The following is a 27,428-nucleotide window of genomic DNA, read 5'->3' on the forward strand; positions in this document are numbered from 1 at the left end:
ATTTCATTGGTCTTTTATTCATCCCTGGGCGAATTTAGAGAGGCAAGTGTCATGGGAGAAGTTTCTAGAAGATTCCATGAGTTTCCACTTAGCAAACTGTCTTTTCCATTTGTCCATTCTCTCTCATCGCACCCTACAAAAGCCCTCTTCAATATGCATCACACCTTGACCATGGAGCAGTCAGTATGGTCCAGTTTTGGCCAGTTCTAAGTGGTTTTTCAGGTGGAACTTCTGGGAATTGATGTAATCAGTTGACCATGATCCTTTAGGGTATGAAACAACACTTTTAGGGGTTAAAGAGCCCTTGGTTTATCGACATATGTGACTGGGGTTGAAGTGCCCAAATATGCCTATAACAATAGGAACATGATGAAGCAGAAGAAGAAGGGGGAGAAGAGAAGGAGGATAACATTGAAACAAAGGAGGAAACGAAGGAAGAAATTGATGTTGATGAGAAAGAACAACAAGAGGAAGAATATAAGAGAAACATAGAGGAAGAAGGCGTTGAAATAGAAGGGGAGGAACACAAGGAGGAGTCACCTAGGGTGTCTCTAGAGGCCCCTGAGAGGGATGCAGCAGCTGTCGTCACTGCTCTTAGCACCCCAGTCAAAAAAAAGGGGAAAAGAAGGAAGAAAACCCCTATATATTTCAGAACAAGAAAGAGCACATGAATCAAACAAGGGAAGCCACAAATATCAACAAAAACCACTATTGAGATTGATGATTCCCCTACACCAATAGATAAAATGCCTTCCACTAAGTCACCAATCACCTATATAAGGAGGCCTAGTACCAGATCAACTTCCTTAAAGGGTAAGGCCATCCTACCTCAAAAAGGGATGGAAGACATTGGGCACATGGAAGAGAATCTCAAGGAAATTAGCAAAGAGCTAAGTGGCTTAAGGGACAGAGAAGCAATAATGAGAGATCAAATTGAGAGGGAAAATGCATGGCTGAGAGGACATCTACAAGAAAGGGACAACCAACTAGTGTGTATGGCCAGCCTCTCCTTGGAGGCCATCCAATGTATGATGCCAGCTAAATCCTATGCGCTTTACCTTAGAGAAAAATGGCTGCAATTTCATATTGAAACACTAGCAAAAAGGGGCACCATGCTATTTCAGGACTACATGCAGTTTATTGATCTTTGTGATCAAAGTACACTAGAGGATAGGGCCAAAATGGCTGAGTTTTACTTGCACAACATGGCCCTCATAGACATGAATGTTTGGGATCCTAATGTTGAGCTAGGAGATATACAATTAATGGCTTTGGCATCATGGATGAACCATGAGGAGTCATGGGTTGCAAAGATGAAAATAATATTAGCCAGAGAGCAAAATGAACCTCTTTTCATTAGAGTTGAACAATCAAATCCCATGGCCCTAATCAACACCCATAATCTAATTGCAAATGATCCTCAGCTGGCACCTAGATATCTTGTTGCCCAAGAGTAAGCAATTTCACATTTTGAGGATATGTTTAGGTTGCTAGGAGATGATAGTATACATGCCTGCTTAAGGAGATGGAACACACTACCACAAAACTTGAAGATCAGATAATATCACTCCCCTCAAAGGTTGAGAGAGGCACTCAACAGGACACCTATGTATAAGAAATCAATCCAAAGGTTGAAGGTCAATTGGATAGGCCTAAAACTCAGTCCACCATTACTCCTAGGGATGCTAGAACGGAGAAAAGAAGAAGAGGAAAAGAGGCAGTGGGAAGAAGTAGAAAGGAAAGTAGGGCTCTATGAACAAGAAGAAGAGACCACAGTAGAGGCATGGGATGTCAGAGAGGCTACTAGAGCCATGAAGGACATGGACATTGACTAAGTTGCTCAGAGGATGAGCAACACTTTCAGTAGGGGGTGATGATGAGCCTCATCATTGGGTAATTATATGGGCCTTAATTAACCTCCTAGCTTATTCAAACAAACTATTCTCACAACTTATTGCACACTTTTGATTATATTTTGTTTATGAGATGAGTTAGAGTTGGATATTTTTCTTTATGGTCTAATGTGCATTTAATGTAGGATTAAAGGACAAAAGCAAGGAATTTTGGCAAAGACTTTGGTCAAAACTTGAATGGGACAAGGGAGAGGAATTATAGGAGGTAAATCCTCCTCATTTACTACCCCCCATTCGAATATTCCTCCATCAACTCAGAGTGCAAATAGCCAAATCATGAGGACTAGAAGGCAACCAAGCAAGTGAAAGTCAAAGCACCAGTTTATCTTGAGTTTGGGAGCCAAGCCTACCTAATTTTAAGGAAGTAGTTGGAGATTTCAGATGTATAAGCACAGAGGCCTAGGACCTTAGTAGGATTCAAATTTTTGATTGTAAAACTTTACTCTATTTTTGAGCTGGAAGACTTGTGACGAATTTTTATGTAATCCATTGTTTTGGTAATAAGAATGAGTTTTGTTGTGAACCAGCACTGATTTAACTCAAAGGGCTGAAGCTCTTGGGTTAGGGCCCAACCCTAGTAGCCAAGCCTCCTCTTTATTGTACATGTATGCTAGCGTAGATTCATGGTTTAATTGCTCATTTTATTAAGTAGCTACATTTCCATTACAACAGTGTAGCATAGATTGGTTGTGTTTTAGTTTGCTTCCATTTGTGCCTTCTTTCAATTAGTAGGTTAACAAGGAGAAAACGATCGCCATAAGGTTGTCAACAAGTGTCTCAGCATCACCTCCTCCCTCTAGGACCATGACTTGAGGAAGAGACCCTTCAGCAACCCCAAAATAGAGATTTCTAGTTCTTGCATGAGCTTTGGAATTTGTCGTCTTGATTTAGTACTTGGTTCATTTTATGATCATCTTTTTCCATCACACTCTTTTTGTATTAAGATCTCACTCATATTCTCATTTCCTTCAGCACTTTCTTCATGCATAATATATGCAGAAGCTAATAAATCACGTCCTAGTCAGATTATACCCATGGATTACCTTACCGTTCGATCCACAACAAACTTAACCAATTGTCGTCAACCACGTGTCACATATTCATTTCAACGTTTGACTGTAGGCACTCCAAATCTCCACTGTTGATCTATTTTTCTTGATCCAACGGCTATCGTGTCACCTGCTCGCCAACTAGCTTGGCCGATCTCCACTGTTGATCAATCCCGCATGATCCAACAACTATCACACAATCTCGCATGGATTATTGCATGACCAATATCCAATCGAGAGCACGAGAGAAAAGTGGTTTTCCCATGCTACGTGTCACCCACTTAGGCTAATCGCGTGAAATTTTGGGAATTCTGCTTACAGCTCTTAGGGCGCATACTGCTTACCACCTATGAATATTGCTATATCGTGTCACTCGCTCACCAACTGGCTTTGCCTATCTTCACCATCGATTTGAATCGCTTGATCCAATGGCTATTGCATCACCCGCTCGCCAACTAGCTTGGCCGATCTCCACCATTGATCAATCCCGCATGATCCAATGGCTATCACACAGTCTCGTGTGAATTATTGCACGACTGATATCCGACCAAGAGCACGTGAGAAAAGTGGTTTTCCCATTCTACGTGTCACTCACTTAGGTTAATCGTGTGAAATTTAGGAATTCCTTTTACAGCTCTTAGGTCGCACGAGAGACTTCTTACGACCTATGAAGACCTCTCCATCATACCGCACGTTTTCCACCTTTCTGTTGACAAATGACTTAATGTGATCCATCCATCTATTAACTTAATCTCTTGCGATAAGATCTCTGCCACTCATCTTCTGTTAATACTATTCGTTGATCCAACTGATCCAACGGTCCCTATGCACTACTGCTTCATTACGTCCTCCTTTCACCGATTTTGATCTTCAATTGCTTTTCCACTTTACTCCTTCCCGAACTTTGGTTTGCATATTAGTTAAATGCTACCACCCCTGAGCTTTGATTTGGTTAGCCAATCAGACTCCAACACTATCCGATCATTGCAATACTCCTTCTACCCATCCTCAACCACCTTCCATCCACCTATCACATCTATAAGAACAATTAAATTGCATGCTTGATTTTACCAAATAAAACCAAAAAAGTGAAAATAGATTTAGTTTAGTTTCCTTGCTTACACATTAGTTAGTTTTGATGCTCTTTACTTATATAACTTAGATAGAAGCTTTAGGTTAGTGTTGATTTAGCAATTTTTCTTAGCATAGCTATTTAAATGGTTAATTAGGATATGGTGTCATTTAGCATTACATGTTTTTTTCTTCATTATTGTAGTAGAGTAGCTCTCTTAAAATAGATTTTCTCTTCTTCCATCAAAGAATCAAGCTTCTTCTACCTCTATAGAAGTCTGGCTTGGAACCCCTGGGGTCTCTCGCCAGATGAACAGTGATAATAGCAGGACTTTCACTTCTACTTGTGCATATAGCACTGTCACCTCCAAGTTTGTACGAACCCTAGGTTGATAAGTAAAGCTGGTAGCCCAGGAGTTGCAACATCCTTGCTGCAATATTGGCACTCATCAAACTTCAACCCTATGAAATAACTCAGTGATGGATCAAGATAAGGCTTCTCATTATCATTCAATAAATTTCAAATACATCATCAAAATAATAGTCACAAGTGCTTCAACTCAGTGGCCTCTTAGCTATAATAAAACTTCAAATCCTAATGGGTTCCTTAGCATGTTTATTTATACAAAATGGTAGCTACCAACAACTCCATATAAAATAGGGATGTTTGTCTCCCTAACTCAAGAATAAGTGGATCTAGATCTTCCTTGACTTGCACTACCATAGCTTCCAATGACCTCGGCTTGCTTGGCTACTAATGACCTCGATTTGATGAGAGATAGAGTGGTGATATTTTGTTGATTTGAGGAGTTAAGGAGGTGGAAAAGCTGCTAGAATCTCTCCTTCTGATTTACTCCGAGCTCCTACACTCAAATTATCTCAAAATTACTCCAATTCCCACATTTAACATACATTAGGCCACATGACATAGCAACACATCTTTTACCCCTCACACTAGGCATAATATAACAAAATTTGTAGACAAATGTGAGAAAGAGATAATTTAATAAGTTGGAGGATGGCATTGTGACCCTTATGATATACCTTTTGATGAGCCTCATCATCACCCCCCTGCTGAAATTGTTGCTCATCCTCTGAGCAACTTATTCATCTACGTCCATGTATTTCATGGACCTGGTGGGTTCTCTAACATCCCAAGGTTATGTAGATGGTGTGCCCTCCTGAGGATAGAAGCCTACATCCTTCTCTATGCTTTTCCACTACTTCCTTTCCTGTTCTTCACTCCTTCCTTCTTGTAAACACAATAGCAAAGGTTGATTGAGCTTGAGCCCAATCCAGTTCACCTTTGGTCTTCACATAACCCTTTTGTACATGGGTGTTATTTCCAATGCATTCCTCAACCTTTTAGGAGAGTGATACTCACTGATTTGGAGACTATGTGGCAAGGAATTCCATCTTCTCTGACATGCTTATTGGCTCATTGTCCTAACAGCCTATGAGTGTCCTTGAAATGAGAGATGGACTACTCTTGAGTGGCAAGGTATCTAGGTGCTAGCTTAGCATCATTGGAGATGATGTTGTGAGTATTGATTATAGCCATGAGACTTATTTATTCTTCCCTGATATAGAGGGGTTATTTTTCTTCCTTTTCCATTACTTTCTCTACCTCCTCAGCTCTAGCCTCCTCATGATTCATCCAAGATGCAAGGGCCATTAGTTGCAGGTCTCCCAACTTTGCATTGGGATCCCAAATATTCATATCATTTCAGGCGAGGTTTTGCAGGTAGAACTTAGCTAATTTAGCTCTACCTTCTATGCTACTTTGGTCACACAACTCAATGAACTTCTTGTAATATTGAAATGGCATGTCTCCATGTTTTTTTAATGTCTTGATTTGGAACTTCATCTACTATTTTTTGAGGAAGAGTGCATAAGACTTGGATTCCAATTTGCAATATAATGCCTCCATGGAGAGGCTTGCCATTGTGGCCAATTATGTTTCCTTCTCTTGCAATTTCTTCCTCAACCATTTATTTTCTACTGGCATTTATTCTCTCATTGTGGACTCCTTTTCCCTTAACTCACTTAACTCCTTGCCCATTTTGAGGACCTTTGTTAAAATTGGAAACTAGGGAAAAACTTCATGTGGGTCATCTTATTCATGGCTGATAATATTTTTATTAGATTCATCTCGTCAAGAGGTGTAGGATTGATATAAATATCATCCGATTCCGATAAGTATTCATGGAGATATGAATTTATTTTAATTATGGAATTATTATCAAGCCGACCTACAACTCATGTAGGCTTAGAAGCCCAATAGTCGCATCTATTCACCCTCCAACGTTGTGTATAAATATAAGAGGACTTTTCCTCATTTGGACTCACTCATCTCATCACATCTCTCTCTCTCTCTATTACGCATAAATGTGTCTCTTCTCTACTGCGCTGAAATGGGTCTCTCTCTCACACATGTGAAGCTAGAAGCTGTTGAATTTGAAGCTGCAACTACAGAAGTAAAGATTGAATTGTGTGGCCTAGAAGATCTCCTATTTGGAACTATGTTGTAGGTTCATCTGAACCTCCTCTAAAAGCCGCAAATTTTTGTTATAGACATTTTTGTGCCTTGCATCACTGAGCATGAAATGTCGATAATCAAGGGATCCAAAGTCCCTAAACATGTTGTTCCTACCCCTAGAAGAACAAGGCCAGCTAACCACAGCAATTCACTGAAGTTATCCACCTGAAAACACTCAAAAACAAGGCAATTCTGGATCATGTCAACTGCTCCACTGAGCATCTGCGCTGAATGTCAACTGCTCCACTGTCTACCTACGTTGAATGTCAACTGCAACAAAGGCTACCTGCGCTGAGCGAGTTTGGACAAGTGGTAGAGTCATTTCTCAAGGTGTCAATGCCCAGGAAGCTTCCAAAATGACACTTGGATCATAGAATTCGACTGGTGATGAGTAAGAGGTTCCAAATCTCCAAGTGGAAGCAAGAACCTCCAAGTGGACTCAAGAACTATGAGAGGGAGAGGACACTAGTCAGCTTCATACCAGTCTCAAGCTGACTCATCCTCTCTCCAATATCCCTATATATAGATCTCTCCTACAAGAGGTCGGGGAGGCTGGAATTTTTGTGAAAGTAAAGAATTGTTGTTGGTTTGTGGCTGGATACATTGGGTGTTTATGCTTTGAAGGGAGTTGAAGAGGGAATTCCATTCTGCTGGGAAGGAGATGCTGGATTGGAGCCCCATGGGTTGTATCTCTTCCTGAACCCTGTTACTTTCAATAAAGCTATCTTGATTCTTTCCTATATGTTGGTGTATTTTGTATGATTGCATTAGTGTATTTGATTTACTTCTAATCCTGAATCATTTATGAATATGTATATGTGCCTTTGTATTGTGTTCTTCTCTTGTCGCAAGTAGCTGTTCTCTTGTCACAGGTAGCTGTTCTCTTATGACCTCGTGAGATTCAAGTAGCTGTTCTCTTGAGCAAGCGAGGAGGCGAGTAGCTATAGACACACAAAGGGAAAGAGGATCTAGATCGAGGGACAACCGGAAGACAACGGTAAGTCTGCCAATCTCCACTCTTTCACATTTCATAAAGGAAGAAATCATAATAGCTGTATTCGTTTGTTGCTAAGGCGGTGTCACACCTTAGGTGGATAGGATCGTCCTAAATAGGCATTTTTCCCCACAACAAATTGGCGACTCCACTGGGGAAGAACTTTGTTTTAGTCATTTTGTTTGTGTTTACATCATTGTTTACCTCATAGACTCAACGGCAACAATCGAACTGCTTTGTAAAGTAGAATGTTGCTGCTTTGATCCTTCACTGGGTTTTTGTCTATGATCTCAACAATGGACTCACAAATGACTTGATGATCCTTTGTGATAGTCTTTAGTACCCTCTCAAAGCATCCCTCTGTTTATACCTTGCTTGTGTTTCTGATTTGGCCTGAAACAGTTGATTTTTGAGCATTTTATGACCCTGAACCCAAGAGAAACGAGAGTTTCTCCTTCAGCGCGACTGCTGTGAAGGCATTCTGCATTTCAGCGCAGGTCCCGTGAAGGCTACCTGCACTGAATGTCAAAACCACAGTGTTGAGGTTGCGCTGAACCAGTTTTGCCTTGTGCAGCTAGGGTTCTTTGCTGTCCTTTGCCCTGTTTTGATCTCTGTTTTTGCAGCCTTTAACCAACATAGGTACCAGTCTGATAACCCCTTTTCTTTTCTTGAATTCCGCCTCATTTTTGTACAAAAAGACTGTAAGTTTTTTTATGTGTTTGTGGCATCATTCACAGTTTTCCTTTGCATGAGCGAAATAGTCATCCTGTAGCCCTTGATTCAGATCTGATTGATTGATTGATTGTGATCTTAGGAGAGAGTTCATTGGCTGTTTACAGTTTGATTATCATTTTCTTTTTCTTATTAGTTTGAGTTTGTCACTTTTGAATGTCAAAACAAGTATTCATTTCGAAAATCGCAAAGTGATTGTAATCTCTTCTACCCTTGTTGATTTTGGAAAAAGAAAAACTTGTTTGTTTCAGTCATTTAAAAGCAAATTCAAAATTGTACAAAAGCTTTCTTTGTAGGCATTTATACTAAGAAAGTGGAAAACAAACACCTGCATTGTGCATTTGCATTTTGATAAGTTTGCATGCTTGATTTAGGAAGAGTGCATTAGAGTGTGCTGATTTCTCTTTGAGAAAAGATAGTCGCTCTCTTTTCCCTTAGTAGCTAGGATTTTCAAAGTTGAAAGATTATAAAGCTTGCTTATCATCTTAGACTGAACTTAGGAATTGTACCATACATCTCGTGGTGATCCTGAAAGACAAACTTTGAAAAGATCAACTTAAAATAAACTGAATGAACCTAACAACGCTTTGCAACATAACGCACAACATAGAGGTCTAGGTAGAGACGTGTTCCGGCGTCGTTAAACCTAGTGACTGTCAATCTCGGGGAAGGTGGGTGATTCCTCCTGAGGGACGATAGCGCTAATACGGACTTGAGCTCCCACGTACCGTCGCGTATATATTGGGAGACCCCTATAGGCATATATCCTTTATCCTTAGGAAGCCGTGTCGGCCGCCCTACTGATCGCAATGCAGTGAACACAACATTCACGAAGATCGACCACCCGTACCGTAAAACGTATTCTGTGGTTTTGCGAAAAGTTTGGCACACCCTCTGCCTAGATCTCCAGAGAAGTTTCTTTTTGCCTTTTTCAGACTCTATAACAGAAAAAGTCCATCCGAGCATTTGTCACTTCGGGCTCGTTAAAACATCGAAGGAGACTAGAGTCATCTTTAGCTTTTTCTCGACTCTTTAAAACTGAAAAATCAAGTTGTGTCTAAAGCGTCGTTAACATTTTATTTTAAATGGAACAATCACCCTTTATTCCTGCGTTGATCTTCGAAGTTAGTCTACCTTCATCACAAAGTTCTTGTAGAATCGCTAGGAAATCTTTTGGATAGACTAAATATGTCTGAGCAACCGTTGACATCCAGGACTGTGTCATCCGACACAGCAGCGGCAGAGCCTCCTGCTGCTACTCCAACGATGTTCGCTGGTATACCATCTGTCCCGGCAAATTGTCAACAACAAGCTGGAGTTCAATCAGAGACTGTTTCGACGACATGGTTAGTTCCTATTTCTTCATCCGGATTATCATCTGGTATTTCTTATGTTGAAACTCAACAACTTGATCTAATGTGTCTTCAAAGGCCAATCTACCCTTTAAGCACTGGATTGCCACCATATGGAGGGCAATATGCCTTTTCATTGTTCCCCCCCGGAGAACAACCATATGGGAGTTTACAACAAAGTTCAGGTCAAACTGGAATTACATCCAGCGGATGGGTACCAATACTGCCTCAGCAACCAAGGGTTGCATATTCAATGCAACCAGTCCACCCTGTGTCGAATGTTGCCACTATACCTGGTATGTTGATTGTGTCGCAAGTACAAGCGCTACCTGTTGTATGTCAACCCCAAGTTTCCCAGGTTGCCATACAACAGCCTCTTGTCTCAACAACTCAATCACAACCTCCGGTTAGTGCCTCCTTATCTGGAGCGACTCAGGCTCAAACAAGTACTATGATTCCTCATCTTGGTCAATCATCCAGTATTGGACAACAGCAAATGGTCCAACAACTGGAGCTGGTTCAAACTCAACAACCGCAATTCAAGCAATCATATCAAGGACCCGAGCAACAAGTCTTTGTAAGTAATGGGCAACTGTATAATAACGGTTATGCCCATCAAACTTGTCAAAGTTGCCAGCATCAAATACATTATGCTGGTATGCAAAGACCCACTGCTCAGGCGATTCCATCTTATCCTAGGTATGTTCTGCCTAACCTGAATCAACAGTTGCCCTTTGTAGCAACTCTAGAATTACCAGATCTAAACCGGTTGACGAATGATCCAATTGCTTATGCCCCTTGGTGGCCAGCGATTCCGCATAAACTTCCATCAGACATTCCTAAATTCAATGGAAATCTAGGTGAAGACCCATCGAATCACGTCATGACTTTTCATCTGTGGTGTTCGTCGAACACCCTGAACGATGATTCGATAAGGCTTCGCCTTTTTCAGAGGACATTGACGGGTCCAGCGGCTAAATGGTATATTGAATTACCTAGAGCCTCTTTCGACAATTTCAGTTCCCTAGCCACGACTTTCTTAACCCATTTTCAATTACCGATAAGGTATGAAATTGGAACGGAAATCTTAACCAACTTCAAGCAGACGACAACCACACATATATCCGATCATATACATGAGTGGCGTCGTCGTCGCAGGATGGTAAAGACTTACGTTCCAGATCAGCTGTTAGCTGAATGGTTTATAAAGTTGTTACTTCCTGCCATAACGGAAGATGTGGCCAAGGGGGGAGTTGTAACGGAGGAGCAAGTTATTGCTCGTGCACAATATCTAGACTTAGTATATACTCAGTCCGGCACGCTCTATGATAAAATACCTGACGCCCCTAGATCGGAATTTTCAATTCCTCCTCTTCCTAAATCAAATAGTGACTCTCATGCCGGCGATGGCGTGATTGGCGCAACAGACATGAAATTGACAAAGGCTATATCTAAAAAGGCCCGTATGATTTCCGGTCAAAATGCAAATGAGGAACTTCTTGCCTCAGAAGTAAGTGCCGTGTCGGACGACAAGGGAAAAGGACTGAAGCAACCAGGGGGCAAGAAGAAAAAGAAAGGGAGAAAAAGGAAACCCCCTACGGGGTGTCATATATGCGATGAGGATCATTGGACAGCAGATTGTCCATACAAAGCTGAGCTTAAAAGATTCTTTAAGAGTTCGAAAACCTCAGATGTGTTGACTGATCCGTTTCCAAGCCCGAGAACCGAACTGGTTGCTAATCAAAATGCTTCCCGATCCCAAGTGCTTATGTTGTCTGTATCAAAGCAGCAAAATGATGCTTTGACGAGGAATAAAGATTACAGGAATCCAAAGCTATCGAACAACAAGGCTAATGAACAACCTAGTAGTTCGACAACCACTTTGACCGAAGTTGTGCCACCCATCGTCCCTGAGCCAATGATAAAGTCGCAAAAGGGAGCAGTACACAAATCGACATTTAATCCTTGTGCGAAAATAGCACAGATAGAGGACCTGGCCCAATCGCCGTCCGTTATGTCGACACTTGAGGTACCGCAAAATTGCTTCTCCCAAGAGCAAGCTTTATTATCAGCAATAGGTGGAATTGACCCAATGGATTCCAATCTTGTGGCCTTTGATCATAAAGGATATGACCCTCAGTTACCATCTCAACTAGCTTTCCTTATTCAAGTGAAAGCCCTCAACAAAACTGTTCATCGAACAATTATTGATGAGGGGGCATCTACATGCATTATGTCGATGAGTTGCTGGAAAACTTTAGGATCTCCAACCTTGTCAAGGTCTGCGACGACGTTAAAAGCATTCGACGGAAGGACATATACCCCATATGGTATACTAAATAACTTGAAAGTTGAACTAGAGGGAAAAACGGTAGAAATAGATGTTGAAGTCATCGATGGGAATCTTGATTACAACATCCTACTAGGAAGACCATGGATATATGCCATGGCAGCTGTTGTGTCGACCTATTTTAGGAAGATTGCATTTCCCTTCCAAGGAGGAATTACAATCGTTGACCAACAAACTTTTCTCCCCAACAGTTCGCAAGTTACGGGAAGCATTCCAATGATCCATGGAAGGAATCATTCGCTCCAAAATATCGGAGTAGGTCTCCTAAAAGACCCTGCCTTAATGGGTACTTTTGCCCTACCGCCTCTGAGTAATCTGGTGGAAGTGGCCACAGTGGAATATGAAACCTTCTACATCTAATGGATTTAAACTCCGAGGACGGTTCTTATCTCGTGTCAACCTCGTTAAAAAATGAAACAAGGAGTCATGAGGATAGTTCTTTTACTATGTCAACCTCATTAAAAAATGAAACAAAACCCTTTTCAAATCTCAAAGGTAAACCTTCATTCCAACAACCGAGTTGAATGCAATGAAGCTTGGGGGGCATGCAGTTTGATTTGCGTTATTATGCTGGGGGCATGCAAACTTATCATCGAGCAGTTTTATCGTATAGTTCATGCTCGTTTAAAAATAAACATAAAATCGAGCAGTTTTAGCATAAAGTTCATGCTCGTTAAAAAATAAACGCAAGATCCGAGCAGTTTTAACGCGGTCTTCATGCTCGTTAAAAAATAAATATAAGCAGTGAGCAATGTTTCCTCCAGAGTTTAAGCTCATTTTTAACTAAAAAATGAACCTATCCCGGTAAATAACCACTGTGATCGTAAATTTATCAGCCATAAAAGCCTTGGTTGTATGTGCACCTACCACCTTCACTTTTCATTTGGCCGATCGTTCACCCCCATATGATTGTTTACCCATTTTGAGGAACAGCTGCGAAGAGTGATTTCACCTAGCCATCCTTGTGACACAGCCATGATTGGAAAATTCCAACCTGTACCTGGAATCAGTTGCTATCCCTGTTTATCACTCGTTCCTCAAAAGACGAGTCTTCTTTAAGCTCTTTTCAATTGACTCGTAAAATATGAAAATATTGCCGAGTTTTGGCCTTCCAGCTCGTTAAAGTGACGGGAAGAGCTATCCCTCCTCTAGATTTCAATCTTTTTGGACTTGAGGGATTATTGCACAAAAAGGTCGAGCGCTTGTTTTATTCGGCTCGTTAAAGTTATCGGAAACTCATCCCTTCTGTATTGTTTTATACTTTTTCGGAATTAAGGGATTAGATGACGAAAAAGGAATTTTGAAGTTGACTTTATGTATCTTTTCAGACTCTCTAAAGATGAAAAGAACCGAGTTATCCTTGTCGTTAGACTCGTTAAAATTATTAAATAGCGACAAACTTGTCTTTAGACGAGAACGAGTTTCCCTATCGCTAGGCTCATTAAAACATAGAGATGGGCTTTCCTGAAGGGCAGGTTATAGAACAAGCATATGTTATCCTCCTCAAGCTTGACAAAAATAAAGAGGTACTGGTCAGTAATGACTGGGGAAAAATTGGGAAAAATCAAGAAAACTTTGATGGTAGCAGGTCGCTCTTGAACATGACACTTTTCCTCCGTACCACATTCGGGTTGGGTTGTTTCATTCACCGGTCACATCACCATGGTCTCACCATACCATCCATATTCGGGGTAATGCTACCAATCCATCGCATCAGTGTCGCCATATGTTCAAGAGAAATCGTTCAGAAAGAGTCAACCGGGTCCCATCCACTACCATACATTATCCTTCATCCATTCATGACCGCCACCCTGAATCATATGTCACAGATCGTTTTCACCTCCATTAAAGTCATTAGCTCCGTTCCATGTCACTGATGTGGGATTCATTAAGGCCCTCATGTGACGGATCGCTTCTTGTCGACATCAGCTCATTATCCAAGAAGTTGATCTAGGAACACCCCCTTCAGTACTTTGAAGCTTGCATGCCTCAATGGCAAGTTTCTCACTTCCGGCGATAGGTATACATCAATGACCTTCGACCAGAAGATTTTGCGTGGTGTTCGACGCCAAGTCCTTTATTCACACCACGTGAATTGTACTGCAGTACCTTGAGGGTCATTATCATTATCGGTGATTCCTCTCGCGCTTGTTAACGGTTTACATCATTGACCGGTAATCAAGCGATGTCTTTCCATGTTCGACTTCAGCGCAATTCTCACATGGATCGACTTGTACTTAGAGTGAAGATCGAACGAGTTTGAAGACCCCGGATCTAGTTTCATCCATCCGGGCTGCGATATATATTCAGGAAAAATAAAGACATTTGATATGTACATCATTGCAGCAGATGATCATCCTACTCAAAGGATGATAGTTTCGCCAGAATTATCAGTCTACCATCAGACGATCATCTGTTCTATGTACCAAAATGTATTTATAAAGCTGAGCATGGGAATGCCCGCCTCAGCTAGATCATGAAAGCAGAATGAATCATAATGTATTTTATTATAGGTCTCCTCCCAGCAGATGGATGAACTTCGGGCCCTCCTGGATAAAGCATTTCACCCGATAAACGGCCTCATCCTTTAGGGGGCAACTGTTATAGACATTTTTGTGCCTTGCATCACTGAGCATGAAATGTCGATAATCAAGGGATCCAAAGTCCCTAAACATGTTGTTCCTACCCCTAGAAGAACAAGGCCAGCTAACCACAGCAATTCACTGAAGTTCTCCACCTGAAAACACTCAAAAACAAGGCAATTTTGGATCATGTCAACTGCTCCACTGAGCATCTGCGTTGAATGTCAACTGCTCCACTGTCTACCTGCATTGAATGTCAACTGCAACAAAGGCTACCTGCGCTGATCGAGTTTGGACAAGTGGCAGAGTCATTTCTCAAGGTGTCAATGCCCAGGAAGCTTCCAAAATGACACTTGGATCAGAGAATTCGACTGGTGATGAGTAAGAGGTTCCAAATCTCCAAGTGGAAGCAAGAACCTCCAAGTGGACTCAAGAACTATGAGAGGGAGAGGACACCAGTCAGCTTCATACCAGTCTCAAGCTGACTCATCCTCTCTCCAATATCCCTATATATAGATCTCTCCTACAAGAGGTCGGGGAGGCTGGAATTTTTGTGAAAGTAAAGAATTGTTGTTGGTTTGTGGCTGGATACATTGGGTGTTTATGCTTTGAAGGGAGCTGAAGAGGGAATTCCATTCTGCTGGGAAGGAGATGCTAGATTGGAGCCCCATGGGTTGTATCTCTTCCTGAACCCTGTTACTTTCAATAAAGCTATCTTGATTCTTTCCTATATGCTGGTGTATTTTGTATGATTGCATTAGTGTATTTGATTTACTTCTAATCCTGAATCATTTATGAATATGTATATGTGCCTTTGTATTGTGTTCTTCTCTTGTCACAAGTAGCTGTTCTCTTGTCACAGGTAGCTGTTCTCTTGTGACCTCGTGAGATTCAATTAGCTGTTCTCTTGAGCAAGCGAGGAGGCGAGTAGCTGTAGACACACAAAGGGAAAGAGGATCTAGATCGAGGGACAACCGGAAGACAACGGTAAGTCTGCCAATCTCCACTCTTTCACATTTCATAAAGGAAGAAATCATAATAGCTGTATTCGTTTGTTGCTAAGGCACTGTCACACCTTAGGTGGATAGGATCTTCCTAAATAGTCATTTTTCCCCACAACAATTTTGGTGGTGGAATGAAGTCAATTCGACGAACGGTTTGCAAGATATCGACTGCCCTAGTTTGAAGCCAGAAACTGTTGAAACTGAAGCTGCAACTGCAGAAGTAAAGATTGACTTGCATGGCCTAGAAGATCTCCTCATCTGAACTACACTGTAGGTTCATCTGAACCTCCTCTGGAAGCTGAAACTTTTGGTGGTGGAATGAAGTCAATCCGACAGTCAGTTTGTGAGATATGGTCTGCCCTAGTTTGATAATGAAGCCGCTAATGTTGATGTTGCTGATCTAGGGTTTGCTACTGCTAATATGAATCAGATTTATTGTATTATTTCTCTCTGCTGAATTATTGAAGATAAAAGAATATTTGATCAAAGGGTTTTCGCACACATTTTGGGGTTTGTCCCTGGCTAGCCACCACATCTTGTGTCTCTTGTCTTGGCTTGTTTTCTGTCGATCGTTTAATGTTCTATCTGCATTTTACTTTATGTACATGTGATTGCTAATCTATGGAATATAATAAGAAAAAGAAGTACACTGTTATAAGCATAGAACATACCATAACTTAACAACTTTCTCTTCGATGAGGCCCACATCTTCCACCTTCTTGGATTTAGAAATCTACATCCATCTATGGGTCCTTCCTCTTTCTACTTCAAGTTCAAAGAAAAGTGGGACTATAAATTTTTGTGGGATCACTCTGCCTCCTTCAATGAACTTATAATAGGAGCTCAAACTAGGTTGTGGACTAGGATCTTATAGCTCTAGGAAATCCTTTTCAAATGTTCTTAGGGAAGTTTTCCCCTTCTGTAACTATTGTGTTGGCTTTTTCCCTTCATGTTTCTCCTTTTTCTCTTCTTGTAGCATTTTTTGTTCTTCCTATAGTGTGCCCCATCTTTCCTGTAACATGATATGTTTTTCTAGTAGCTTCCCTTTTCCTTTTTTTTGGAGTGGGGTAGGTGCCTTGGGTTGTTTAGAGGAGGTTGATATATCGGTAGGCCTACTTACATATTCTATGGGAGTCTTTGATATGGTTTTAGGAGCGGTGACCTCCTCAACTTTCCTTTTAGTGGGTCCTAACTCCTCTTTTTTACTTGGGGATTCCTCAATTGTAATAGGGGCCTTTGTGGGAGTTTGAGGCCTCCCCTATTTAATCCTGGTGCTTTTCCTGGTTTTGAAGTAGAGGGGAGTTTTCCTTTGCCTTTTCTTTTTAGGTTTGATTGGTGTGCTCAAGGTAGATAAGGTGGCAACTACCTATTTTTCAATGGGCCCTAGAGGCAAAATTGTTTTCTCTAGAGATACCTCTTCTTCTCTAGATGAAATGGTTTTATCATGGCTTGGTTCTTCATTATGCTCCTCCTCTTCTTCTATATTCTCTCCCTCTACCTCTTCTTCTTCTTCTTCCTCTACCTCTTCCTCTTCTTTCCCTTCTCTTCCTCTGGCACTAGAGGTTGGGGTCTCACCTGGTGTTAAGGTTTGAATGTCCATAGAGGTTTCTCTATCCATATCCCTGAATTCGAACCAGAGGACATGGATCCTTAGTTTATTCAAAGAATCTACCAATATCATTTTGATGAGGCCCTGGTGGCCTAGGTGTTGGTGCTATCCTTTGTCACCTTTTGGCTCATGTCCTTGATGGAATGTAAGAGGAAATAAGGTACACTGAGTCTTTTGGCCATGGAAATTATGCTTGAAACCTTACTTCATGGAGAAATCTGAAATGGTAGCCATGGAATACACTAAGTATTCCTTCACAGGAGATGAATTTGAGGATATGTTAGGCCACCTCATTCCACAAATAGGGTAGGCTTTCCCTTCTGAATCCATTTTTATCTTCAATAGGTTTCTAATTAGCAGTGAAGAAGTTCATTTTGGCAATGAAATTGCTACTCTTATTTTCTCTCCTCCATTCGATCCCTAGGGGAAAGGTTGTGACCCTGCTAATTAGCTCAATTCTTATGGAAATGGATAATCCCCTTATGACATTGGTGGCACTGGCTCTTGTTTGAGAGTTTAGGGCCATGGAAAATTCATATATAATGTCATCATCATATCCCTTCAGTGGCTCAAAGAAGCCTAACTACTGATGCCTTGTGAAAATCTATAATATAGGAGGGCCAAGATGAATTATTTTAATGATTGTAAGCTCTATTGTATTGAATGACCATCCCATATTTTCCTCTATTTTGAACTAATTTTAGGAGGGTTTCTTCTTGTAATATCTCTGATGTGTAATTCAATGGGAACAAAGGGTTGGAATCTCTAGTTAGGGTACTATAAAATTTATTTCAATTCAAAAAATTACTTCTATTACTTGTAGAAGTTAGGGTGCACCAACACGTAAATTATGGATAGATGAATGAGAGGGGCCACTTACTTTTCACCACGTGGCCTGGGATGAGGATAATTTGAGACAAAATCGACTGTTTCCAATGTTCTTCACCCTTGGAGGCTTCCTCTAGTAATTTCCTAGGCTTCTTGTAGCATTTGCAGGCTTCCTATAGCTTCCTCCTGTAAAAATGACAAAGTAAATTTCGACTCTCATAGATGGCTGCCCAGGCTTGTCCCTACCTTAATTATTTTTTAAATGAGCATAGATGCAAGATAATTTGAGTTTTAGTACAATATATGCTATTTTTGGTGAGGGCTCAGAGTGTTGTGATGACTTGGTAGAGGCATGAGTTTTCCTCTTTAGGACCGTTGCTCCACCTAGAGTGATCATTCCCTCGTCCCTAGTAATCAACACCCACACTTTGTTATCTAATCTTGACTGATGTGACACTCCCACATTGCATGATGACTCATAAATCATGTTTGTGTCACTAACCGAGGGTGGCCAAGTTAACTGGCCACCTCCAGCTGATAAAAATACCTTACCTCAACATTCATACATTTTTCATTATTTTATACATAGGGAAGAACTGTGAGGTTTCCATACTTGTTCCTACCTCATGTTTGATTGATGCAAGGGGGGTGCATGTTGGAGTGTTGGACCTTTGTTCTATTACTCAGGGAGTTGTCTTGCTATCTTTTTCTACTCATGTGTATATTTTCTTTGCTCCTTTGTGTTTGATTATTTTGGTTGCTATGTGTGCATGTCCCTTGTTGATATCCCAGGTGTTTCTACTATTGCTGTAGAGTCCTTGGAGTGACATAGTGCCTCATGAGATGGTATCATCCCATCAACTCTATGGGAAGGAAAAAAACAAGGCTTCTAGATTTTCAGTAGTGGTTGCACAAGCTGCTACAGGAGAATCCTATAGCAACCCTTTTTTTCTTCCAAGGTCTTTTAACTTCGGGGGAGTGATGAGGAAGAGTGTAGAGGACTTGGAGGATGATTTTAGGGCCCTGATTTAGTAGTGTAGGGTTGTGGATATGGAGGGAATGTTCTTTGTGTTTTTTCCAAGAAATTTTTAGGATGATATAGAGTTTAGGGTCAGTTTTGAAATATATTGACACTTTTTGTGAATAGTGATGTTTAATGGTTGGATGGGTGGTGGATCTAGGTGGGAGGCCCTCATTTACCTTTTGACAGGTCATGCTTGGTGGTTTTCTCAATAGCATCCCCCTCTTATAGAGTTTCAGGATCTTCCAGTAGTGCTACAAGATATTCCTGTAGTAATTACAGTCTTCCTGTAGAAATCCAGAGAGGGCCTAAAATTGGATTTTTGAGCCACTAGGATGGTGGAGAGTGGTGAGGGTAGTGGTTTTCATGGAGGATATGGAGTGGGTGGAGTGAGAATTGGATGGAAACTTGAGGATGCTGGTCCTATAGCTCTAAAATTCGCCACTTTCCTTAAAACCAGCAAAATGAAAAAAATTATTAACAGACAGGTTGTGGAACCATGTCATTAAATTCTCTTTTGTTTTTTTCTTGTTTTCTCTTTTCTTTTTTGAGGTACACGTAGGTTGCCTCAAGAGAGGTTTTCAACCTGTATGCCTACCCTAAGTGCCTAAGGGGAGGTTGTTAGCCATGGATTTATTTTTTCGCCTTTTTTTACTCCCGGGCTGCCGCAGGGAGGTTTTGAACCCAAGAGTTGGCGTTAAATGCCTCATAAAGGCTTTCATTGAAACCTTTTATTGAATTTTTTTTTTTTTTTTTTTTTTTTTCACAAACAAAAACAATATATAGGAATGTGGTGACTTGGATGCTATGACACTTCCTATCACATTCACCTCTCTGTTGATGGTACTGATGAATTCTTCCTTCGACATAGATTTTCTGTAAAGATGGTTAGGCTCATACCTGATAGAGAAAACCTATATCCAAAGAAAATTGATGAAAATATGGTTAGGCCCATACTTGATAGAGAAATTTTCCTGGAATTTCTCTATCAAGTATGGGCCTAACCATGTTTTCATCAATTTACCTTTGAATTCCTTGAACCTAGAGTCATATAGAAAAGCCCAATCCCTTCTTGAAAAGCTTTGTCCCTGATATTCCTATCATATCATACCTTCCTTTGGAATCAGATAACCTCGGTGTGTAGGAGGGCCTACATTATGAATTCATCCAAGCCATTTAACTAGAGCATCCTCTCCTCTTGTGCTTTGGTGACATCTAAATCCAATTGGGCTATCATTGTCAAAGTATTGTATTCAAACTCAATAAAGGTAAGATCTTTCTTTCCATAGACTAAATCATAAGGGGTAAAAGTAGTAGTTGTTTTAGAAGTTGTGTTATAGGCCTAAGTGGCCTCCACTAATATGCCTGCCAAATCCTTTCTGTTGTTGCTCACAACCTTGGTGAGGATGCCCTATAATGCCATATTTTTGACCTCTACTTGTCCATTGGCCTGAGGATGATATGTTGTAGATTTTCTGTGCTTTATATGATGTCTCCTTAATAGATTCTCAATAAGATGTGATGTGAATTGGTCTACTTGATTGGTGACTATCTCTCTGGGTTACCCAAATTTGTAGAACAGATTCTCCCTTAAGAACTCATCCACTTCCACCTCTGTTGCTACCTTGAGGGCTTTTATCTCAACCCACTTTTTTGAATAATCAGTCCACACAATGGTGTACTTTTTCTACCCTAATGTTGGATAAATAGGCCTGATGAAATCCATGCCCAACTTTTCAAATGGCTCCAAATCCACCTAAGTTTGTAAGGGAATTTAATCCCTGGTGGTAGGTCTCCCCATCCTCTAGCACTGATCACATCGGTTGGTGTATCTTCTTGCATCTTGGTGGAGAGTGGGTTAGTAGTAGCCAACCTGTAAAGCCTTGAAGGTTGTCCTCTTGGTAGCAAAGTGACCTCCAAAAGGCCCATCATGACAGGCTGAGAGGATTTCAAAGACTTCCTATTCCTTCACACATCTCCTCAAGATTTTATTTGGTTGCAGCTTGAAGAGATTGCCCCCAATCCAAGTGAAAGGGGCACTCTTCCTTACAATTCTGCTCTTCTCCTTGGATGATAGATTTGGAGGGAATTTTGCAGCAACTAGGTAGTTGGCTATGTCATCAAACCATGTAGAGAGAAAATAAGTGCTCATATGGAAGTTTATTATCAACCATCCCTTCATCACCTGCAGTCAAATTAAGTCTAAAAAAAACATATACAACTACATTTTCTTTTCCTGGTTTATCAATGATAGTTAAATCAAACTGCTACAAATAGTAGCAACCATCTAATAATTTTAGCATTCTTATCAGGCTTGTTCATTAAGTAATTGATAGTTTCATGGTCAGTACGCATAAAAGTTTGATATCCAGTGATGTAGTGTCTGAAATTGTTTAAAGAGTGTACAACAACTAGGAGTTCTTTCTCAGTTATACTGTCATTCATTTCGGCCTTAGAATTTTTTTTAATAATGAAGTAAATGGCATAAGGTAACTTATCATCTATCTTGCCTAAAGATATTCCTACAACTTTTCCAGATGCATAAACATAGATATGAAAGGGAAGAGCCCAATTTGGGCCTCTAAGTATGGGTGCAATGGTTAATTTGTCTTTCAAGACCTCTAGGGCCTCTTGGCAGCTATCTGACCAATATAATTTTGATTCCTTGGCTTGAAATCCTAACAATGGTGAGGCTACTTTGTTGAATTATATGATAAACATCCTATAATATCCATCTAAGCCTAAGAAGCTCCTAACATCCCTCTTATTTTGAGGACTAGGGACCCTTTTTATGATGGAAATTTTGTTTGAGTCCACTTGTATTCCCTCCTTAGATATTGAATGGCCAAGGATAGTCCTTGAATTCATCAAGAATTCACACATCTCAAGACTCAAGGAGAGGTTCATTTCAATGCACTTCTTCTGGACTTTCCCCAGCTTAGAGAGAGCATCTAGGAAGTCACACCCATAGGGAGTGAAATCATCCATGTAGATCTATACAGAGTCATGGACCAGCTCAATAAATATGCTCTAAACTACCCTTTGAAAAGTGGCGGGGTAATTACATAATTTGAAAGGACGGACACTATATGAAAAGGTACCCCAAGAACAACTGAATGTAGTTTTGTCTTGGTCCTATGGGATGATATGGATCTAATTGTAACCGTTGAATCCATTCAGGAAAGAGAAGAACCTTTTCCCTATAAGACTATCTAAAACATGATCAATGAAAGGTAAAGGGAAATGGTCTTTCTTAATGGCTTTGTTTAGCTCTGTGTAATCCACAAAATCCTCCACTTTCCATTCTTTTTTGGAACCAAAACTAGAGGGGATACCCACTCACTATCTGAGATGGCATATATGAACCCTGCATCCAACAACGTTTTCAACTCTTCCTTTACTATGTATTTGAGGGGTGGATTCATTCTCCTCTGAGGTTGGCACATACGTTTTCATCCCTCCTTGATGTAGATGTGATGAATACACACTAAGGGATTCACCTGTTTCATTTCTTTATAGCTCCAAGCAAAGGCATCTAATTTCTCTCTTAGCATTTTGTGCAACTTCTCTTCTTGGTTGGCTGAGAGAGAGGGTTTAATATTCAAGTTTCTATATGTACCAAATTCTACCATTTTGACATGTGCGGGACTTGGGTCCACTTGGCATAACTCAGTCCAAGGATTACCCTCAGATTCCTTCACAATCTCATCAAGAGGCATGGAGTTGGGGGTTGGTTCTAGAGGATTTGGTCAATGAGTTCATCTTCATCAGGTTCCTCCCTCCTAACAGCATATGGGGCACATTTTGGATGGTATCTTTTATGATACACTTAATATTCCTCCTCTTATTGCAACCATAGGGGTAAGTCATGCTCAATGGATGGCTAAGTAGGAGGGTACAATAACGACTATTTTGACAAATGCCTATTCTTAACGGTAATGTTCCCAGCTTTGTAACTTATGTAAGCATTTGCAGTGGCTAGCAATGGTCTTCCAAGGATGAGATGATAACCATTGAATTTGGTCTTGGGTTGGAGAACTAGGATGTCATTAGGATGCTCCTAAGAGTCAATAGAGTACATTACAACCTCAACAACTCCCTCAGGAGCCAGTGTGGACCTATCTACAAGTTTCATCACTGTATTTGTCTTTCCCAAGGATCCTTGGAGGTTTAGATTGAGCATGGTTTCTTTACTCATAACATCGATGGTAACCCCAAGATCAATCAAGGTGTGAGGGAAAATGTTGCCATCAATGTGAACATCTACCATAGGACTTACAGGATCTAGATATTTTGGGCAAATCAATCTCCCAAACATTAGATCAGATAATTCACCAATAACATTAATGATAGGGGTGTCTTTCCTTCTCCTCCCAATATTTTTGAAGCATTTCTATTATAAAAACTTAATCTATATGGGAACATCCTTGATATCTTGGAGTGAAATTTCAAAACACAGGTTCTTTAATTTTCCCAGAAGTTCAATCTCTTCTAGGGTGTGCTAGTTAGGATGGATCAATCTACCAGGAAAAGGAGGTGGGTTCACTTGAGGGTTACTCTCTTCCTTTTCATCTTCAAGCTCCTTAGGTGGAGATGGAGGCCAGTTATTTGGGATCACTCTTCTAGATCTGAGGTTGATTTCTTGAATCACCACAACATAGGCAGGGTAAGATGTCTCTACACTATAGACATGTTGTTATTACTTATTGTTTGGGTTTTGATTGGGTTGTGTAGGCATATGAGGTTTCTTGGGTAGAGAAGGATGAATGTGTTGTGGTTGAGATGGAGGTGGAGGTAGTAAAGCAGGAGGTTGGTTGAGGTTGATTGACAGGTTGGGGAGGATATTGAGGTGTATAAGACCAAGGAGAAGGTGTGGACCATGATGGATGAGTGTAAGAGTACCAAGGTGGCAGATGTGCATTCTGGCTAGAATGGTAATAAGAGAGGATTCACCTTACATGCCCTGATGGTATGGACAAGGTCCTTGAAGTCTCCTTTGATTGATGAAAAAAAAAAATTTATACCCACCTTTTGCCCGTTGGTATACAACTTTGAATCCAGGAAAATAAGGACATTTATTTGTGGCATGGTTTTCCTCACAGGCTCAGTAGACCTCTATAACATTTAATGGACATTCATTTATGGGGTGCATTTTAGGGTATTCAGGGAAAAAGATAGCTGAGGCCCTCTTTTCTTCCTCTTGTCTCCTCTTGACATGCATGGTGTCCATTAGAGAGCAAAGGTATGCAACATTTCACTTTTAAATTCCTCCAACAGTTTCCCAATTCCATTCTTAATGGATTTTGTGGAGGGAGAGGAACTGACCAAAGCTTGACTAATCCTTCCCTTCTTCCTAGCAACCCTAGAATGGTTTTTGAACACTATCTTGATGTCTTCATAGGGTAGATGATAAATGTCTCCCCCAGACAAAATGTTCAGGGTTTCTAATATGTCGTGCTTCATTCCTATGAGAAGGACTAACTTGAGTGACTCAGGATCAAGGGTGCATCTGACCCTCCTATAACTGACCTAGAAACTTTCCTCATGGTCTTCTAGGGATTCATCAAGTCCAAGATTCACTCTAAATATTTACTCTTTGGTGTATTTTGACCTACAATAGTCCCTGTACTTGTTGTTAAAGAATTTCTACATTTGAGCCCAGGTAGTGACGTTATCCCTAGGTATACCCATGAACCATTGCACGATTGCATCCTTAAGGGTGGATGGGAACAACTTCAGCTTCTATTCATCAGAGGTATAGTCATAATTCCTACAGACAATAGAAAAATCAAACATGAAAGTATCAAGGTCCTCTGAGGTTAATCCATGAAAGTGTGGAATCGCAGAACGGCTTATATTCTTCTTCCTAGCATCTCCATTAGTTTCTCTAATGGGAAAATCCTATTAATTCCTATTTTCAGCCATGTTGTGGGTATGTGGAATGGGTTCTTCTTTTTCCCCAATAGGTTCTTCAAATATCTTTAGTTTTTCACCTACGGGGTCTTCTAACTCACCTATAGTGAGAGAGGGAAATTGACACTCACCAAAGAAGAGTGAAGGTTGACTATTTGATGGTGTGGGGGTATTTGGCAAGAAGTTTTCTAGAGTGTCTCTACTCCTATGAGACATGAAAGAATTTTTTTTCCTTTCTATATGATTTTTAAAAAAATTAATCCAAAACCAAAAGAAAATCAGAAATAACATCTACCTAGACACCTCCCCAACAACGATGTCAAAAAATGTTGAGCCCTAGTATTACACCAAGAGTGCTTCAATTTAAATAGGATACTCAACTTTACTTATCAACTCGATGTTCATACAAATGTTGAGGTGATAGTGCTATTTATGCAGTAGATGAATTCTACTCATGCCACCCTCAACTAGGTCACTTGATCATTAGGGCTCCAAGATCATTCCTATAGTGAACTTAAAGGAGATTAACTACTGAAAGAAGAATGTAAAAGCTAGTCTTAGTGTATAGAAAGTAAATGATTTTCATCTCTAACTTGTAAATGTTGTCAACATGTAAATGCTAATGATTTCATTCATGAAAAACACAAGAATTATGCTAACTGCAGAAAGGAAACTACCATAATTTGCAATCAATCATCTAGTTATCAGGTTTTCTTGAAAGCAAAAAATCATCCTACCAATTGACAACTCAAGAATGCATGCATTATTTATCTAATTCACACTTTCGGATTAAGTAAGGTCTTAATTTCCAAATTTATGATGAAAGAACTAATGCTATTCACTTTTGATGGAAAGAAAAAGCAATGGAGGGAATGTCCTAGGTGGTACTTCTGGTCATGGAATCCAAGATGAGGGGTCAAACTACTCCTAAACATAGATATGTTATCATTGTAGGTCAAATAATTTTGCTACAGGTGTGCTACATGATGTCACTACAGGATTCCTGTAATGCTACATGAAGTTCTGAAATTCTAAAGGAAGTTGGCCGAGAGGGTTTGGAGTGTAAGGATGATGGGATGAAGTGATGGAAAGATGAATGAAGGTTGCGGGAATTTAGGGAAGGTGACCAACACCCCTATCCAAGCACAACACTTTAGGAAGGCTGAATTTGGCTAAGAGGGCTGCTTATGGTGACCAAAAAATAGAGATCAAGAACATGGGTTGGCATTCATCATAAGAGAGTGGAGAATTCCTAGGTGGAATTGATGAAAATATTCCTTTAATACAGATCCAATAACCCTACAAGATCACATGCACCTGTTCCTCTTTTCATTTACAAAATATTATAATTAATGGTGGAAAAGATGAATTGAATTTGGAAACTATCTAACTAATGTTAAGAACTTGATCTATGGAATGAAGTACTTCCTAAGCTACAAGAATAATATGAAGCAAGATACCAAATGTAAACATTTCGAAGAATTCATAAAAAAAACTATCTAACTAATGCTAAGAACTTGATCTATGCAATGAATTACCTTCTAAGCTACAACAATCACATGTGAAGCAAGATACCAAATGTAAACTTTTCCAAGAAATCATAGACAAGAAATCACACACCATTTTTGGGTTGTGATGGTGGAGTCCTCTAACCATGCTCCCATGAGAGAGGTGAGATAGAGATCACAATCACAAACTTTTTGATGAATTATACTCTATTGAACTGCAACAACTAATCGATATTCTAGGCTAAAAGAAATATAAATAAGCTCTACTGAACTACAACAAGTAATCAACATTTTAGGCTAAGAAAATAGAAATACACAAGAGGGACCTAGGCTTCTACAGTTAGGCCCAAACCCAAGAGCTTCAACCCTTTTAACTAACTCAGTGATGGATCAAGATAGAACTTCTCATTATCATTCCATAAATGTCAAATACATCATCAAAATAACAGTCACAAGTGCCTCATCTCAATGGCCTCTTAGCTACAATAAAACTTTGAATCCTAATGAGTTCCTTAGCATGTTTATTTATAAAAAAGGGTAGCTACCAACATCTCCCTAGAAAATAGGGATGTTTGTCTCCCTAACTCAATAATAGGTGGATCTAGATATTCGTTGACTTGCACTGGCTTGACTGCCAATGCCCTCGAGTTGATTAGAGATAGAGTGGTGATATTTTGCTTGTTTGAGGAGGTAATGAGGTGGAAAACATCATGGAATCTCTCCTTGTTGTTTACTCTGAGTTCCTGAACTCAAATTATCCCAAAATTTCTCTAATCCTGGATTTAACACACGTTATACCACATGCAACAGTAACATATATTTTACTCCTAACTCTAAGCATAATATAACAAAATTGGTATATAAATGTGAGAAAAATATAATTTAACAAGCTAGAGGATGGGATTGTGAGCCTTATTATATACCTATTGATGAGCCTCATCATATATCTCCTCTAGATAACAT

The sequence above is a fragment of the Pinus tabuliformis genome, chromosome 4_2 (genome assembly GCF_031772625.1).
Source record: "Pinus tabuliformis cultivar Carrire ecotype Pingquan chromosome 4_2, CPIR1, whole genome shotgun sequence".
In the NCBI taxonomy this organism is placed as follows: domain Eukaryota; kingdom Viridiplantae; phylum Streptophyta; class Pinopsida; order Pinales; family Pinaceae; genus Pinus; species Pinus tabuliformis.